The sequence below is a fragment of the Octodon degus genome, unplaced genomic scaffold, assembly GCF_000260255.1.
Source record: "Octodon degus isolate 3935 unplaced genomic scaffold, OctDeg1.0 scaffold00007, whole genome shotgun sequence".
NCBI lineage: Eukaryota > Metazoa > Chordata > Mammalia > Rodentia > Octodontidae > Octodon > Octodon degus.
In genome coordinates this window covers 15,024,992-15,033,203 of record NW_004524583.1, presented here as the reverse complement: position 1 = coordinate 15,033,203, position 8,212 = coordinate 15,024,992, and the positions used below count along the sequence as shown (strand labels likewise).

Sequence of the window (8,212 nt, the reverse complement as noted above, 5' to 3'; positions counted from 1 at the left end):
GAAGAAGAAGAAGAAGAAGAAGAAGTTGTCTTTGGATTCTTAGAACTGTGTGAAAATCAATCAGATTTTGAGGCTCTGTGTTTTGTTTCAAACCATATTATACAATGAAGAAGAATATAAGCAGATTATCGTAACAAAATAAACGTTATTGAATGATGTATGTTCTAGCAAGTTGACCTTTTATTACTTTTACTTTTTAAATAATTTGCTAAGAAACAGAACTGTGCAGATCTAGCCGGCCATCCACTCCTGACCTCCACAAGACCCTAACAAGGTAAGTCTTTATCATTCCACTAATAGTGTGGTTTATGTAAGCACCAAATTCAAAGCAAATAAACTGTATTTTGCTGTCCTGATGATGGCCCTGCATTAAGTAATGCATTATATTTTAGCATACCTTTAAGTAGTACACTTGACTCTCTGAGACAATTATATTCTTAGGGAGTTTATTGATAACTTGGCCTAAAAACAAAACGTTAAAGAATTGATGATTCTAATTGTTTGTTTGCTTGTTTGTTTTTCCCATATGCAAATACCAACATTTCTTGTGTGGTCTTTTGTAATAATGTATTTAAATTACAAGTTCTAGGGCTGGTCAGATAGCTCAGTGGACTAAAGAGCCTGCTTCGACAGAGTGCGGCAGCCAGGGTTCAATCCCTGGCATGCCATGCTGGCCCTGGCAATTGAAACTGGGCATGGTGGCATGTGCCTGTAATCCCAGTGCTTGGGAGGCTGAAAACAAGAGGATCACTATGAGTCTGATCTACGTAGTGAGACTCTGAACACCCTGTAGGCCCTGTACCAAATACATAAAAAATAAATAATAAGTTCTTACAGTACGTCCGGCTCCATGGTAGGCACTGAAAATATAATGATGAATGTAAAGAATTTTCTGATATCCAATTTTCTGATATAAATGCATATATATATATATGCATTTTAACCACAGACTAAGAAAATTCTATACAAAGCCAGCAGTAACATTAGACAGTGAAAATCTTGATCAGAATCAGTCATGGCATGGTCTAGACCTTTTCTCGAAGACAAAAATCATGTTAATTGTTTCCAAAGAGATTTTAAATTTAGGAATAAGTTAAACAGATCTTGGAGGCCTGGAAAAGCACAAGGAGAAACTGAGATAATAGGGACAATAACTAGAGGAAGCAATTGCCACGACTAGGGAGGGGTTGGGAGGAAGGGATTAGGTGATTGGCTCAGGATCTCAGACCAGACAGTTTCGAGATAGGGCTCAAGACAGCTCTGCTCAGCTGCTGATTTTGAGACTTAAAAAATTTTTTGCAGGTTTTTGCCATTTGCTGTTGCCAGTTGACACTGACAGAAACAGCAAAGCGACAGGAAGAAGCAGGAGTCCCTACTCCCCAGCTGCTGCGTCCCAAGCCCCATCTAGTCTGGTCTAATACAACCTATGGCTGAACGTAACAGAAGGCCAGCTGGAGAAAGCAATGCGGTGGCAGCCTCAGCACCACCACGCCACCTCTGCAGCAGGGGGTGGGAGCCGAGAGATCCTCATTGATCAAGTGACTGAGAAAGAGCTCTCCAGACAGGTGACATTTGAGCAGAATTCTGAAAAATAAAAACAAGCCCAGCGTATGAAGAGTTGGGAAATGATCTCAGACAGCTAAGGACCTGAACAGTGCAATATCTTCAAAGAAAAAGATTAGGAGAGGGCGGCGCAGTGGGCGGGAACATAGCTGGAGATAGACTAATCAGCCTGTGTTCACCGGAAGACAGGCTAAGTGCGAATGTACGAGTATATGCTACACCTTGAGTGTCAGGGCACTAAGAGGCCAGTGACACTTTAAGAAAGAAGTCAGTTATTTACTAAAAACCCAGTGAAAGGCACCATGCTACCCAGGGGTTCCTGCAGACAAAACAACTCGCCCTCTGCCTCCTACACCTGTTCCTCTGTATTTTATTTCCCACTTACTGGCATCATTTATCCAGTTTCTTCAACCAGAAAGTCTGAGTCATCTTTCTGACTCCCCACATGCTGTGACTCACCAAATCCTGCCTCTGCTCATCGTTCTAAATTAACCGCCTGCCTACCATTCTTTGCTGTCACTACCTTGGTCTTGTCTCCAGCACTGTTCTCCCCAAATCTTTCCTTTACACAGTACCCAGCATGATCAACCTGAAACATAGGCCAACTTGCATAACCCTACTAGAAGCCCTCTCTGCACAGCTGAGGTGAGGTACCCAGTTAGATCATTCAAAGCCCCTCCAATCCAGGCCCTCATTCCCCAACTCCATTCTCTCCCTTCCCATTTTGTAAAAGAGCAAACCATTAGTAGTTGCTCCCTCCCAGCCTGTGATATGATGCCGCTGTGTCTTTAAGCTGACTAATCCTGCAAGATTTAGCCTGAAGCCTAGGAAGGGGGCTCAGTGGTAGAGCCTGCTCAGGCAGCATCACAATAAATAATAAATAAATAAATAAATCCAGTGTAAGTGTTATCTTCTCCAGCCAGCCTTCCTCAACTCCCCCAATGGGACAAAGTTCACTGTATGCCTCTCTATGGTTTGCTCCCAGAGTTCACTCCTTCCAGAGTTCACTGTAGGCCTCTTTATGGCTTCCTCCCCAACTCACAGGGAAGTTCACTGAGCTCAGAGGCTGTTCCTCTTTACAGTGCAGGGTGGATAATGGGAACTCATTGCTCAGCTGACGCACAGATCTGACCTTGTGCAGCACTCGTCAGAAGCCAGCGATGGGACATGGAGCGAACCTTCATGTCCCAAGCTTGGAACTGGCAGGCCCAACTCCTGAGCTGCAAAGACAGGGGGTGGCTTGGTCATGAGCCTCACACCAATAAACGTTTCCAGTGCATTCACAGCCAAATGGTAAATGAAGTCACATAGTTTTATGTTTTTTCACTGTTAAATAGAGCATTAATATTTTAAAGGCAAATATTTAAAAGACACTATACTTCTTATTTCCCTCTTTTGATATCTGTACTTTTTAATATATCAGTATGAAGTAATACCAAAGGATTTAATTAAGATTCTTCAGAAATATTACCATCAAGGCTGAAGGAAAGCAGCCAGATTTAGGCAAAAATGTTTCCTGTCCCTGGAGCAGGAAAAGCAGGACCTGGCAGGTGGAAATTATGCAATAAGTATGCTGAATGAAGAAATCAATGACTAGAAACCTAGCCAACATCCTTGATGTAGGACTGGGGGAAGAGTTTGTCCATTGGAAAGATGGTCAAACTCAGCATAAGGTACCGGTACCCAGGACACCCTCTGGCCTCCACAGGGAGAGGCTGCCTTTGTCTGCAGACTGAGCCCTTTGTATGTGTTGAGCTCTCACAGCCTGTGCCATTTAAGGCTGGTGCTACCTCTCAGGCCCTGGACTCTGCTTCTAGAAAAGAATCCTGATATGTATCCCGGGGGAATGCCTGCTCTCAGCTCCTGACATCCACACCAGCTCCCAAGTGGCAGTTGTAGTTCTTGTGCAAAGATTGTCAGATGAGTAGTTCATGAGGGTTCAAAGAAACTGAAATAATGTCTGGGCCTTGCACTCAAATATAACAAGTGGTGACCCAAGTGAAGTGACTTCACAAAGCTAGTGTCTCCCCAAGGGCAGTGGTCAGCCAGTGTCTCCTTGTGTGAGTCCATCTTCATAAGCAGGGAGTGAAGTGGCTAGACAGGTGGGCATCTGTCATGTGATTAAAACATAAGAGTGAAGGATGGTGGGAGATGGGGAATCTCCTAAACACAGAAAGGTGAGGACAGATAACCTAATCACATTCTCGCGAGAGCACACTTTCAGGAAATGAATGCCGTGTGTTAATTTGCCCAGGCAACCTTTCTGGAATGTCCACTTAGCATGTGTCCAGAACCCAGTAGATTCTGGGGATTCAAAGATGAAAGAATCAGAACCAGCAAGCCTGGTTGTAAGCAGAGTTGCCCACTAAAAATGCTCTCTTGGAGCTTTTCTTCAGCGATGTCTCTGAAAATTAAGACACAGGGAGATTGAATGTTGCATGCTCACCTGAATGATGAATGACGTAAGGTGCTTCCAACCTTCACACATCGCATCTGTTCCAGAATCGTATTATTGCCACATGGACTTTTCTCCCCCAGGAGACCCAAAACTCTTCACCGGCCAGCAGAACCTCCCATGAGCTGTCTGGGCTCCAGCAGTGCTGCCCGCAGTCATCTCAGGGGTGGAACCCTCTGGGCTGTTCCTGCCCTGTGTACCCTCTTACTTGGGAGCCTACCTATGTCAACACATTATGATGCAGCAGCAACAGAACAATGCCTGGAGCAGCCTAGCCTGTACTTTTACCAAGGGGTTAGTTGCCTGCCAGGGGACATGAAATCCTTCTGCTAAGGACATGTGAGAAGAGTAGAAACGTGCTCTTTGGAGATCATTGTCCTGGTTGACACCCAGGAGATTTCCAGGGACCTATTTCAGCCTCACTTCTGTGTAAGTGTCTGCGTGGTGCCTGGTTACTGAGCCTGAATGGGAGCCTAGGGAAAAGGGACTGGACAGTTGAATGTTGCATGCTCACCTTAGCACTGCACCCATAAGGGCAATGTCTGCTGTCTCTCCACCCTTCTCTTTTCCTTCTCGTTTCATCTACTTCAACCAGAACAATCAGGAAACTCTGCGATGTTCTAAAACTTGGTGGCTGAATTTCTTTTTCTTAGATGTGATCTCAAAACTCAAATTGTTTTAAATAAAAGCACACTTTGGGGATTCCTTTTAAATTTTTATTTTTTAAACAGTGACACCAATTTTCTTCCATTAGTAACAGAATTTTAGAAGTACATATTTTTTTTTCATACTGGGATTTGAACCCAGGACCTTTGCACTTAGATATATCCCCAGCCCTGTTTTTATTTTGAGACATAGTTCTTACAAAGTTACCTAGGTTGGGTTGGAATTTATGATCCTCCTACAGCCTCCCAAAGTGCTGGGATTATAAGCATGTGCTAACACCTGGCTTTTGACCCCACAGTTTGTAATTACCCAAGTGGGAGAAAAGATCGAGAACACAGGGCCTGCTGGTCAAAGCTAGAAGGCTTGGAGGGAAGTGCCATTGTGAAGAGAAAGGTGGCCACAACAGTCAGACCGAAAAAATGTAGGCAGAATTCCTGCCTGCAATCATGGCAGACCTGTCTTAAAATGTATTTATCAGTGTGTTCAGAATCTCGAAGAAAATCTGTGTAATATCTATGCTGCAACGTGCCGTGAAGAATTAACCTCAAGCACCAAGAATTACAGAAAATAGCTTTATTGAGTGACAGAGAAACAACATCATTTAAGACCTATCAAGTAATTATAGACAAGGAATAGTACAATAAGAAGAAAAAGACCTAATGAGAATCTAGGTGGGAGGTGGATAGGTATTCACTATAAAATTCTTTCAATTTATCCATAAGTTTGAAAAGACCCCATGCGAACTCTAAGTAGCAAAATTTCAGAAAACATTTTGGGTGTAGAAACATCCTTCTGAATCAAGCAGCTGGAAAACCCAGTCAAAATACCCTTATGCTGGCTCCTCGGGTTACTGCTTCTTGCTCTTCCCAATTTTCATTACCATTCAAGTTGTCACATTTCCAAAAAATTCCAAACAATTGCATTTATTCCTGGACAAATAAAGACACCTTACCAGCAACGCAGCATGAACGTAGCCAGCATCCAACGGTACTGGGTCGTCTGTGAAACAGTGACAAGCTGAGGAAGTCCCGCGACGGTATGGACAGTTGAGGGAGGGGTACATTAGCTCTTCTCCTGACAGTTACGCCTGGGTCGCTTCCGCGAGCTTGATTTCCCAGCTGTATGCCTAGCAATGATTTCTGGTCTGTAAAAAGATTTGATAGAGATATAGACTTGATACTTTTTCTTTTTAGTAAAAGTAACCAACAATGTTTTTTCAGATGAAAATTATAACTGTAATTTTGCAGAAAGTACAGCCAGATATAACTGCCTGTTACAGTAATGTGCGTTCCATTGGAACTGGGAAAAAAAAAAAAAACAGAAAAATGATTGTGGGAGGAGAAAAGCACTAAATTAAAGGTAATAGTAGCCAGGCCCAGAGGTACACGCCTGCAGGCCCAGAACTCTGGCAGACTGAAGTAGGAGGATGGTAAATTCAAGCCCAGGCTGGGCAATTTAGCTACTTAGTGAAACCCTGCTTCCAAAAAAGAACTCAGAAGGCAGCTTCGTGCAAAGGCCCTGGGTTCCAGGTACCCCTCCCCCAGAAAGGCAAAGACTGTAAAGTATGTGCTAGTGGTAGGGAAGGATTGGGCTCCTCTGCAAAAGGCTTAAGGCTTCGTGGTGCCCTTGCCTGCCGCACAGTCCAGCCCTCACCTACACTGCGTGCCCTGCCTCTTGCTTACCTGATTTAGTGCAGGGGGCATGGGATGCCTGAAAAGACATACATGTGTACTGGAAGAATCTAAAAGAGGACTGGGAAGGTTAGTGCAAAACCCCGGATCAACAAATTATAATAAAAGACTGTGCATCAGGGAAATGAAGCCACTTCTGTGTCGCCAAAGGGCCAGTGGAAGCCGGGCTGTGTTTCTCTGCTTAGATCACGCCTTCACTGAACCCATAAGTGTTGTAATTCAATTAAATATACATGAATCAACCCTTAACACAATTAACTAATCTCTTTTAATCCTGAAATTTATTCTTTATTTACAAATGTTGTATTCTAGACCTCTAGTGCACATATATTAATGAAAAATGATACTGTGAGCTTTCCTAAAGAGTTTGCACAAGATACTTACTATTTAAAATATTTATATAAATCTACAAATATTCAGCTTATTAGTGGTTTAAGTAACCATGTTGCAAGTCTCACCGGCAGCATCTCTCTAACACTTCATTACTAAAGTCTGCAGTGCCATCGTCGCCTCTGACACACAAGGACCTCCAGGTGACACAAGGGAGACAACGCACTGCTCATGTTTTTCGTTTATCCTTATTGCAGGAGTATCCATAGATAAGGATAAAAGCGTTCTAAGTTCCATGATTCTGATGGCTACAAAGCCACTGAAGTGTGCAGTCTTTCAGCAGGTGAACTGGACGGTACGTAAGTTATTTCTCAATAAAGCTGTTTTAAAAACAGATCGAAGTCAGTCACAGTGATGTGCACCTGTTCTCCCAGTGCTCAGGAGGCTGAAACTGGAGATCACTTGAGCCCAGGAGTTTGAGAGCAGCCTGGGCAGAAAGCCCATTATAAAAAAAAAAAAAAAAAAGATTTAAAAATAAAAGTATTAGCCAGTCATGGTGTCTCATGCCTGTAGTCCCAACACTAGAGAGGCTGAGGCAAAAAGATGGGCAGGAGTTTGAGGCCAGCTTGGGCTACATAGCAAGAACTTGTCAGGATAGATAGATGACAGATAGATATTTTTAGAAGAGATTATAAAATAGCAATAAAAAAAAGAGGGCCAGAATTAGAGCGCGTGCTCCCAAGTTTGATTCCTGGTTAAAAAAAAAAAAAATTAGGAATGATACAGAATTTCATTAAACAAAATAATATAAATTCAACGGTAGTTGTTGTATGGCATCGAGTTGTCTTCAACTTAGTTGTTCAGATGATAGATAAATAGATGATAGATAGATATTAAGAAAACAAAACTCCGCAACATTCTAGTCCATACACAATAAAACCATTCTGAACTACCAGTATTACTAAGAGTAGAAAGTTCTACTTACTGGGGGCAGGGGGACTGTGCTAACTTATTCCCCACCACATCCCCCAAAAAGCAAAGCCAAATACAACAGATCCAGAACCTGAACCTAGCCACTTCTTTTTAAAAGAAAATAATTTTTCAACCATCAATTGAATCACAAGGTGCAATTAATTTTGGCATATCTTAGGCACAGTTATGATGTTCCAAATAGCTCCACACTGTGACTGGTAACTACTGCTTAAAATGATAGTCCATGTTCTGAGAAAATATTAATATATAATAAATAATTAAGTGAAAAATATATTTGTGGGCCAGCCAAATAGCTCAGCATATTAAAGTGCCTGCAAGCAGGCGCAGGGGCCCAGGGTTCAACCCCTGGACCTGCCATGCTGGCCCTGCCCCTGGGGTATGCTGAGACTGCAATTAAGACTGGGCATGGTGGTGTACGCCTGTAATCCCAGCTCTTGGGAGGCTGTAAACAGGCGGATCACTACGAGTAGAATCTAGTGGTGAAACCCTGAACACCCTGTAGACTCTTCCCTAA

The 8,212-nt window shown here is 42.9% G+C and overlaps 1 protein-coding gene across 5 annotated transcripts in view; it reads left to right on the top strand.

Moving 5' to 3' along the window:
- The first annotated feature begins 4,334 nt into the window (after positions 1-4,334).
- The window catches only part of Fam71d (family with sequence similarity 71 member D), a 59,953-nt gene continuing 56,075 nt past the window's right edge, over positions 4,335-8,212 (top strand). For all 5 annotated transcript variants that reach the window (XM_023701836.1, XM_023701830.1, XM_023701833.1 and 2 more), the window contains exon 1: positions 4,335-4,447. The gene's annotated coding sequence lies outside the window, so the exon portion shown is untranslated. The remainder of the gene's footprint in view (positions 4,448-8,212) is intronic.